Raw genomic sequence first — 10,876 nt, forward strand, 5'->3', positions numbered from 1 at the left:
AAACGAAATGTATGTGAAATGTGATACAGGTTCTTAGCCTGGTTGATACATGTTGCTGCTCAGTTGCAGTTGAGACTGCTTTGAGAAACAGCTTTAAAAATATTAAGAATACAAAAACTAAGGGCATCAAAGTGAGGTTAAGCAACTTCTTAGTCCCTTGAGCAAAGGGCCTTTCAGCTGCCACTTCAGAGAAGGTAAAACAACACTAACTAGAATGATTAAAGTTAAGCTGTATCCAGAGAATCTTAACACATATGAAGCTGAAAGGGGAAAATGGTTGGGCAGACCACTTAGCTTTTTGGGAACTCTCATGATGTGGTATAATATATCCATTTTAGCATCCTTTTGGAGGAACAGAAAAGGCAGGATTTTATAGTGCATCAGTCCTAAGGGAGCAGATAGAAGCTGGTAATTGTAAGTCTTCAAACTCAGCCAATGCTTTCTTGATTTCCAGTAGAAATGCTGCATCAGAAATGCCAAGAATACATGCCTGGTCTCTGTTACCCATCACTATGCTTTTTGCATTTGGGACCATCCAGATGTTATATAAGTCAGTTTAGAAGACTGTTGCATCACCTGTGTAGTTCACTGTATACTCCTGTGGCACCAATTTACAAGGAGAAATACAAGTGTGTACGCAGCTGTCAGTCAGTAACATCACTATAATTGCCTTTGAAATTCCCATTTACTTGTCATGACAGGCCTTTCTGCTAGCAATGCTGGCAAACAGGAAATTGAAATCTTGTTCTTAACTCACCTCTTTGTTTATTTTAAGAATTGCTAAATTACTTCTAGTGTTGTCAGGTAATACTGGCTCCTGTAGCACTGGTCCATCCAGTGCCAGTGCCTTTTGAAAAACAGGCAGAAAATAAATTGCTCGAATTTCTTTCTCCAGATGGAATGTGGGTTAAAACCCACTGCAATAGTGGGAAGCTGACACAGCTGTTTGCTGTATGTGGGTAAAAGAAGGACTTGAGTCTCTTGGCTTCTAATTTGATGTCTGTTGCCAGCATTACATAGGCAAATGTAGGCTCAGATCTGATATGTACCAATTTGAAATCATAGATCCTAATTGTGGAACATGTAACCGAGCAGGCAGTGTGCCTTACCTGTGTGAAATCTCAGGGAATTGAAAGCTCCAAAGCATTTTCTAAAGAACAGCCACTTCATTTGGAAAATAAATACAATTAAAAAAAAAAAAAAGTATTTCCACTCTCCATTGTATCTTGTGGATAGATGACACAGTGATATATGAGAGCAACCCTGCTTTTTCTATTATAAATTCCCAGCAGTTGCAGGAAACTGGAACAAACTCTCTGCAGGCAGGCAGTCTGCCCACACTTGAGGCCACGAAGGATTGGGCCCAGAGTGTTGTTTTTGCTACACAGCTTCTGCACTTCTCTCTTTGTCTCAAAATATTTTCTTAACACACAAAAAGCTTGTAAATAAAAATCAGAGCTGGATGACACTGTAAAAATGTGCCTTTAAAAATGATCGAGTGAACTACTTGCTCTAAGTTTAAGAAGATGGGAAGACTTTAAGTGGGGTGATTTTATGATTGATGATCTGAGATGTGTGTAGGGGTAAGTTATAAAGACCAAGAAACAAAGAAAGTAGGTAATTATAAAAAGGAAATTAAAGGTGAGATCTGGTAGATGTGTTTAGACAGATGGATGAAACAGATCTGGGAGACGAAGAGGATGGAAGGAAAGGAAAAATGGATTTGTGAAGAGAAGATAAATAAGAAAAAAATGTGGAAATGTTCACAGGCTTCTCTAGAACAAGTAGCTGCAATGTAAAATTGAGTTGCTAACTGCATAGGAACAGGCACTGAGCCAATACAAGGCACAGGGAATGGAACATGGACACTGGAAGTGGAGAATATTGCATGTGGGACTGTGGACAGTGATGTCTGTAGTGAATCACTTCAGAAATCTTGATTATTATTATTATTTGTGGTGTTTCCTTCCATGTTCAGGGTTGTTTTGGGGATAGTGCAATCTGATGCCATAGCTTTTTGTGTGTTCCCTAAATCCATGGCAGTTTGATGTGGATGCATGTGACTATGATGCAGATGTATATTTAATGTGTTTTCCTTTCTTATCAGTGTCATGTATGATGTTATCCTCCTTTCTTCTTTTCAATGCTATTATTAGACATCTCATTAATTCTTTTTGGCACATGTTGGTAAATTATTATTATTTTATTTTATTTTATTTTATTTTATTTTATTTTATTTTATTTTATTTTTATTTTGCTACAGTTACAACATTTTTTTTTTCCCTAGATTTATCACAGTACCTCATTCTGTAGGGTTGGTCTAAAATTCTTGATACTTAAAATTCTTGAGACTTGGTGTTTGGATGTATTAAAAAGCATCCCATGTAAATAATTTCATCCTTGCGGGGAAATTCAGATTGTTTCTTGTCAATCTTGTTCTTGCTTACTTAGGTTGTCTAACGTATGCCATTCAAATCTTACCTAGCTTTAAAAGTGCCTCATCTGTTTTTTTTTTTTTTTTTTTTTTTTTTTTTTTTTTTTTCCTTTGCTTATATCACTTACAGTTGTCACTGAAGATATTTAAGTATAGTCTAGTAATGCTGGTGAAAAGCCTAGCAAAATACAACTTGACTCTAAAATATCTCTTTCTTTTCTGAAATAATACAAAAAAAAGATTTAAGGAAGTGGTGAATAATGTAATAAATCATGAGCTATTAACAAGACTGTTTTACTGTCAAAATCCCCATTAGACACACATACCACTAATAGGATTGGTAAATTAAGAACTGTGTAAACTGAGACCCTGCTTTCAATTCTATGGAAAAGAAAGATACAAGCTGAAGCCAACTTGACGTTGGCAATGCGTAGCGCATCATGTAGTAATTATACTTTACTTGAAAAAAAGAAAAAAAAAACTAGTCTGGTTAGCCTGTCATGTATAAGTGAGTGACGGTACTTTAACAGCCCTTACCTTAAAAGGAAAGCATTTGGTAAGATACTTTGCTGTTATTTCAGGCTAATATTTCCAAGAGGGATGGGAGCTGGTGCCAGACTAGATTTTGGTAAATCCTCTTTATTAAATGTGGGATAGATATTTTATCTCTAAAACAAGTTGTCCTTTAAGAGCTCCAGGATCTCATGTGGGAATGCAGAAGACTATTTGGAGCCAAAATGCTTGCCTGCCTTTGATTGCTGGCCTTTGGGTTTGGAAGCCCAAACTGTTTGGTGGCAAGCCTGGGGACTTTGGGTGACCCAGCAGCACCTCCCTGGGAGTTGAGTGTTGCTTCCTCAGCTTTGTCCTTTGCTCTTCAATGGCTCTGTGCTGTGTAAATTGCCCGCCTGCCACTGTGTGGTCTCTGAAACCTACTGTAACAAAATCGGTGATTTGTAGAAGTTGAACAAAATTGAGTTTGGGTTGAACTTTCAGAACTTGTGAAAGAACTTAAAACATCTCTATCACTTACTAGCAGGAATATATCCCAGAAAATCTGCTGTGAATTTTCAGGGGTAACTGCTGCAGATTTTTGTCCCAGTCTTCTACTTGTCACTTTGAAAATGAAATTTTAACTCCTCAGTTTTGTTTCCATCACAATGTAACGGTCACATTTACTTAGTATAAGGCTGAAGTCTAAGTGAAATTCATTATTAACTGCTATGGCTAGTGGTATGGAATTCTGTAATCTTTTTTCGCTATGTAGAAGGATGCATTGTTATGTTAATAGAGCTAGTCTGTGATTTAATCCAGAATTAATGAATGTTGACCAACACCACAAATATTTTGTTTCACATACCATTGGAGTGTGTGGCTGTGGTGGCCTTGGGAAGACATCAAGGAGGGAAAGAATCTTGCCCTTAGTTTCAAGATCTGTATCCTCTGATGTGCTGACAACTGCTTCGTATTGACATTCCTCTACTTTGATGTAACTGTACAAAGACAAGTAGTTTGAATGTACAAAATGGTTCTCCATTTCCTACAAGTAGGGCCAAGAACTGTGACGTTCTCTATCTGATGCACTTCTTGGACTAGGTTCTTGCCCTAAGACAACTAAGACAATGTGCTAGGAACAAAATGGATTGTTTTGTATGGGGGAAGAAATGGGGCATAGCAGGTGCTCTCCATGTTGGGTGGAGAATTGTTGGAAGATGCTTCAGTGATGGTAGCAAAGGATGCCATATAAAGAACAGCTAGGTGATTTAAAGTCTGTTATGGTTAACTGAGTCCAATGCATAATTTTTCTTTTCCTGTCTATGAACAGTCTATGAACAATATTTTTTGAATATAAAAAGCTCAATAAAAATATTTTAGTGAAGTTCATATGAGATGGAGGAGAAAAGTGAGTGGTCAGCATGTTGGCAAAAAAAAATGTAAAACCTGAGCTATATATTGATAGAAAGCAGAGTCAAGCACTCAGGACAACTCACTATTTTTTTCTCTCCTTGATTTATTCAATTTTAAGGTGTAAACTTTAGGGACCATACTTTATCTGATGAGATTTACACCTCCAATAACTTAGTTTCATAGCTGCATAGCAGAGGTCAGAAATCTCCCACCTAAATTACTCTGTGGTCTCACCAGCGAGATCTCCCCTCTGCCCCAGATGTATGGGCTTCCTCTTTCACGTGTTGCTGTTTGGCTGACTGAGTCCAGAAGGAGGAGATCAGCAGGGAATAGTGAAGAAGCACAAGTAGCCAAAAGAATTATGTACTAAGATAGGGCTGAAAGACCAGGAAAATGTTGAACAGGTATAAAAGGTCCTGGAAAATTTAGGAGATTTTTAGGTGAAGTCGTGAGGATCGTAATCTCTGAGGAATATAAAAGGTGGGCAGAGGGCCACAAAGGAAAAGGAGTTGCAAGGCGCTCAGCACAGGACTTCCAACTAACAGAGGAGAACAGCCATGGAGCTGGTACTCTGGCCAAAGGATTTGTCTTTCAGTACCTTCTAGGAGAGCAATGGAAAAGAGCGGTCAGGCAAAGCTGGGCATCCCTCCAAAGCCTAGCCCCTTAAAGTGATTTCTGCAGACTGATTAAAAAAAAATAGGCTAAATTAGGGTATAGTGCAAGAATGATGGTGGGTGGGAAGAAGAAGAGGCTCCATGACTTGGTGGCTGCTGGCAGGTCTCACAAGCCTAACCTCAGCTCTTGTTATGGGTTAGTAGCAGAGACTGATGGAGATATCACAGGGGCTGATGTAATGTTACAGTTGATGATTGCCTAAAGGGTCTGTGAGAGGGTGAGTGCCTTTGAAGTGCAGGAGGATTTCTGTAAGACATGTCTGCAGGCAGCAGCCTGTAGCAGAGCGTCATCCCCCTGGGTGCTGGGGTAGAGTTAGGTATTGCACCTGAAAGTGCAGTTCCTGACGGAACAGCTCTGACTCTAGTAAAATGTAGGTCCCCATCCTACAGTCAATGCTTTGAAAGGCATTGCTTACATTACAGCAAGTTACTCATGGCTGCCATATGAGCTCAGTATGGCAAATCCCCAAAACTCCTGCAGCAAATTAGAAGGGCAGCTCATTCCAAGGGACTGTAATCCCTATTCAGGCATCAGGAAATGGGGTCTTCTTTCAAAAGTTTCAGTCCAGGAAGTTAGTGCATGTACAGTGTTCTGTGCAGGTTTGCTGTAATCCTCCACCCTGGACGGACTCTGACTCAGAGCTGACTGAAGGTGGGATGATGATGACTGGGGGTGGGGAGGAGAGCAGTGGATTTAAGGTCTTACTGTAACTCTGCTTCATCCGTCCATATTTTTGCTGTTCAGTGCAGTGTGAAATCCTAATGCTGATCTTTGCTGTGTCGACGCTTAGACTGAAGAAACGTGCTTAATGTAAGATAGGCACAATGATAGCTTTAACAAATAACATAATCTGGTCTGGTTTATTTTTAGCTTATTACTATTTGTTGTTATTATTATTATGATTATTATTTGCCCCTTTGTGGATTAAGATTACTGAGGGTCTCATGGGTTCTGATCCCATCTGCCAAAGTGTAGATGGTTTGGACCATGTGTTACTGCGAACTCTTGATTATTTACTGCCCCCAAGGCAGTGCCTGCAGAACTCCTACCAGTTCCATTCTGTGCCTCTTTGGAGGGAACACTCTGGAATTACTCTATTGCAAGTTGGATCTTATATAGCACAAAATTTAGGGCCAGTTTAAAGTTACAGCAAGCAACTGTTTTAGGCTTGGTATTCTTGTTGTTCTGTTTCTGTTTTTTTTTCTTTTTTTTCTTTTTTTTTTTTTTTCCTCTTTCCCTTCAAGAAGTTAAAGTAGAGTCTGAAGAGTTTTTTATTCATTAAAATGAAATGAATGACTTGATCCTGCTTCCCCTAAGACAAGTAATATTAATATTTCCACTGGAGTTAGTAAGAGTTTTTTTTTTGTTTTTTTTCTTAGTATGTGAGGATGAAGCTCTGTTTGCAAAAGCGTCATTCATCACTTACTACAATCTGAGGATCAGAGACTGCTGCTATGTACTGGAGTGAAAGTAAATGGATTAACACTTACTAAGCTTAAAGTCTTAACCCTAAATCCTTTAACCTGATTATGCTAAAATACATGCAGTTCTTCTTAATAAATTCAGTAATCCTTGCTCTGGATATGTTGTGTGCTCACTGCTTGGATACATCGTCATGTTAACCATAGTACAATAATAATTCAAATAACAGTAGTGCTTCTACTTCATTCAGGTAACAAACATCTCTGTAGATGTGGACTTTACAATTGCAATATAGAAGAGCACTTTCTGAAGTCATCAGGGCAAATTGTAATTAACTTAACCAGACACCAAGGTTAACTTCTCTTGTCAGAACTGTCAATTTTGGAGAAAAGCAATCTGAGGAATACACAGAGAATTACTGACTTGGGAGACTTTGCTCCAGGGATAAAAATTCTATCGTCAGGTGAATGTGTGTGCTCCCCTTCAGCATCCTGGTGGAAAAAATAGATTCGCATGCTTTAAACTATTAACCTTCTCTTTATTTGTAAAGACCTTGGGTGGCTGAGTTTATAAGAGAAGAGGGAACAGTTAGGAAAACAAACTAAGCTTATTTTTCCAGTGTAACAAAAAATTAGAACTGTTGTAGGCAGTTTTACCAAAGGCTCTCATGTGTCTGTTTATGTGAGGTTCTCCAAACTTGTGTGGTTTCAGTTGAGCAAAAAGGGACCCAAATTTTTTGAGATTTCTTTCAGCCAAAGAATACGTTAGACATCCACAGGGGCAGGGGAGCAGGCCATGAAAAATAAGCTTCTGTGAGGATTGGAAGCCTAACATAATTTTTCACTGTCAGAACCTTTTGGTTAAATTCTGCTTTGACTTGTGCCTGGTAGAATCCTATTTATCTTATTTTATTTTATTTTTTTCTAGGGTGCTTCCAACATAACCCACATCAGAGTTTGGCCATGTACTTTCATGCTGGCAAAAGGTTTAACAATATTCAATTTTGAATGTGTGTTACTGATACTCCAGGAACTGCTACATTTCATCAAGTCTGCTTATAGGATAAGAAAATGAACTCCATTATACTTAGAAAGATGCCAGATGTTGTCATAGTATGTCACACACTTCTGTCAGATAAATGTTCTTTAACAGCGGTACTAATGTGTGGTATTATGCTGATGTTGTACAAATAACTATATGTCAACCTTCATAGCCTCAGCGAACTTCTTTTATATCTGTGTGTCTGCTAAGATATTAGGTTAAATTTTTAAACAATAAAAAAAGAAATTAATATTTTTAAAAGGAGGTGGAAGTGGGGACTCACCAAGGAAGTGCAGGTTGCAATGTTCTCTCAGAATTAGACTGAAATACAGAAAACCAGAACAGGGGAATTATCTTTATAAAGACTGAAAGAGCAATCTTTTAGTCATTGAAATCTTCAGAGTTTTCTCTTAATACATGTGGTTATGTGAGCAATTTTTGCAACTGCAGCTGTAATGTAGTCAGCTAGTTGGACAGAAGGGACTGCATAATGAGCGTGTGCTGCGAGCCCCTCTTGGAGCATTTGGTACAGCACTTCTGAGGCAGCTTTGTGTCCAGCTTGTAGGGCAAGTGGCTTCCCTTCGCTGTGCCTGTCACCAGTGATGGAGTGGTAGCTGCCAAGCATCTCTCTGGTCTGGAAATGGAGCCCATCGTGTTTCGTGACAGTACCCGGAGCCTGGTGATACCCCTAGCTACTAAATGGAGTGTTGGTGTGTCTGATTTGACTGAAGATGAGCAACTGAAATACAGTAAGATGAGATTTCTGCTGTTCTCTTAGTGGGTATTTCTTTGTGTGTGACTCCTTCCATGTCACTTCTGCACTGCTGTGTGATAACAGGATCAGCTAGCGCTAGTCCCATGTTTTTTTTTTTATTTTACAATAACACCAGTGGGTGGCCTCAGTTTCCAGTCATGTTGCATGAGGTTCTCTGGTCACGCAGAATGAAGTGGCCACGTGATGGCTATTAATTACGTTTTAGGACTTGTGCATTCCTGGACCTACCTGCTGATTTTGGTGATGTACAGAGAAGTGGCTGGCAGCCCCAACGGCAGAAGTGCCTGTCTTTTTTCCCTCCTGAGCTATTGGTTGTCTTAGTGCTGCACTTGAAGACTCTTCTTCATCATATGCCATCATCAGGCTTATATTTAGCTCACCCCAAAGAGTGCTATAGCCACTATTCTAAGCTGTTAGTTCTTTTTTCTTTTGAAGCAACTTTCATTTAATAAAAAAGAATTGTACTTCTTCCTTTGTTTTGTTTACTTGCAATGCATTTTTTCTTGTATTTAAAATGTTGCTTGAGGGAGTAGTCCTATGTTATTGTTGATTAACAATCTTACTAGTCTTTCAGAAGGCCTGACTAGGATCAGGTAGTTACAGTCACTAGTCACACTTGGAAACCTGGAAACCTGCATTCAGGGATGGGAGAGTAAAGTTATTTTAATATTGACATCACTGAGAATTAACTTTTGCTATACAACCAATGGGCTTCATATGCACTTTACATATGAACATAAGCATGCCTATTCAAAACTTACTGTTGTGTGTGTATATACATACATGGAGATCCGATTAGCAATATCCAGCAGGTAAACACTTTCCCCATACACTCATGGTGAGAGAAAACTGACATCATTGCTATCTCAAATGTATATAAATTTAATCTGGACTTTTGGAAGTTGTTAAAATGGGTTCTTCTTTAAGGATCAAATTGGCCATAACCTTGTAAATGGGATATAAAACATGTAGAACTTATATATATTGTAATACTGGAATTTACTATATATTTCAATACTCTCAGGCACAGAATTATTGGATGATTCATTCTTGCAAAAGATATTCCATTCCTGCATTTTGCCATTGTTGCTATGACAGTTGTGCTGAGGGTTGCTCTTACATACCCTTCTTTTCCCTTGAGGACTGGGTACGCTCACAGAAAAGTGATGTTTATACAGCTAGTCTGGGTGAGAGCTTTCCTCTCTGGAGTCACAGCTTGGCAGGTGGCAGCTGGTTGTACTGAAAATTTTTGGTGGGGAGCTTGGCATAATTAGGATAAATAGCAAGGGAGTATTATTGCTGTGGAATCACCCACGCTGAAGAAAGTTTTGATCTGAAGAGCAAGATGTATAAAAATATTTAGATAGAATACCATTCCTGAAATCACTGGAAATTGTGCCTTTAGTTCCTTTGTGTGGCTGATCCTAATTGAATAGTGGAGAGAAAAGAGGAATTATGGAGAAGGCAGCAGGAGGAGGACATAGAAAGTGAATTACTAAAGGAAAAAAGAAGCTCAGATGCCTACTTTTCCTGCAACTCTAACAGCTCTTACCTATTACATACCAGCACTTGCTGTGCTAAATGTTTCATGCACGTTCATTTTATCTTTGTCAGATACGTTGACTATACTGATCTTATTCTCTTGCGCTACTTTATGCATGTTCCTGCCCCTTGTCACTTGTCTTTAACCTTTGCTGCAAGGTTGTCCAAGCAATGATTCCTGTTTTCTATTTTTAGCTTCTTGAACAGAACCTGAGGCAACAGTCTTGCTCTGTTAATAGGTCTTCATTGCACCGCAGGCAAACGATGCAGGACAACTCTTCCCCTTCCTGTTTCTGCCCAAACTTCTGACCATTATTTGCTAGAGTATCACTGAATTAAGAATCAAGCCTTTTGTCCAGCACCACTACTAAGGCATGTTAATGATCTCAGACAAAAATTTAGTTTTTAGTACAATTTACAAGATTTGCAGTTTATAACTGTATAGCCAAACCCTATTTTAAGGCCTAATTGTAATTTAAGTAGTCCAATCCTAATGATGTGCTTTTGTGGATAGTAATTACGTAAGTAATTTCATAGAGTATTTTCATCAAGGAAAACTCATACAGGAATTCTATTTTTAGAGGTTGTATTGTAAACAAATTTTATAGGGGAAATACTATCCATCTGTGAAACGGGGAAAGGATCTCAGGAGTGAAAATCAAGGTAAAGTTAAACAAGGATTAAATTACAAGTTGCTTTTGGCTTGTAAACTGCAATTTAAGAAAAACAAGGCAGAAAGCCTTGGACCTTGCCTAAATAACTGACAAATCTCAGCAAGTGACGTTTTGATTAAATTGAACCCAAACTATTTGAGAAATGCTTGCTTTGCACTTATCTCCCTGGAGGTAATCTCTTTATCACTGGATTCCCCTTTGTATTTAGTGTAAATAAAGAGATTCGTGATATGTAGATATGTTCAGGCTAGATGAGCTACTTACTTGCATGTGTTAAATGTTTACTGTGAGGTGCTACGTAGGTGCTCAGATAATGTTTTATTTGTGATGAAGCCAAGCTTCCTGAATAATGCAAAGAAAAACTGTGGTTTCATATTTGTTTTCATTGTTTGTTCATTTTTTAGCTTT

The 10,876-nt window shown here is 38.5% G+C and overlaps 1 long non-coding RNA gene across 2 annotated transcripts in view; it reads left to right on the top strand.

Moving 5' to 3' along the window:
- Window positions 1–8,655, top strand: part of LOC140002465 (uncharacterized) — a 141,911-nt gene extending 133,256 nt beyond the window's left edge. Inside the window, exons 3-4 of one of the 2 annotated variants that reach the window (XR_011809128.1) lie at window positions 8,036–8,226; window positions 8,458–8,655. This is a non-coding gene — a long non-coding RNA (uncharacterized lncRNA). Of the gene's footprint in view, window positions 1–6,393; window positions 6,535–8,035; window positions 8,227–8,457 lie in introns of those variants that run through there. The other variant, XR_011809129.1, reaches the window with a different exon arrangement.
- The last annotated feature ends 2,221 nt before the right edge of the window (window positions 8,656–10,876 follow it).

Source organism: Anas platyrhynchos, chromosome 4, assembly GCF_047663525.1.
Source record: "Anas platyrhynchos isolate ZD024472 breed Pekin duck chromosome 4, IASCAAS_PekinDuck_T2T, whole genome shotgun sequence".
NCBI classification, from domain to species: domain Eukaryota; kingdom Metazoa; phylum Chordata; class Aves; order Anseriformes; family Anatidae; genus Anas; species Anas platyrhynchos.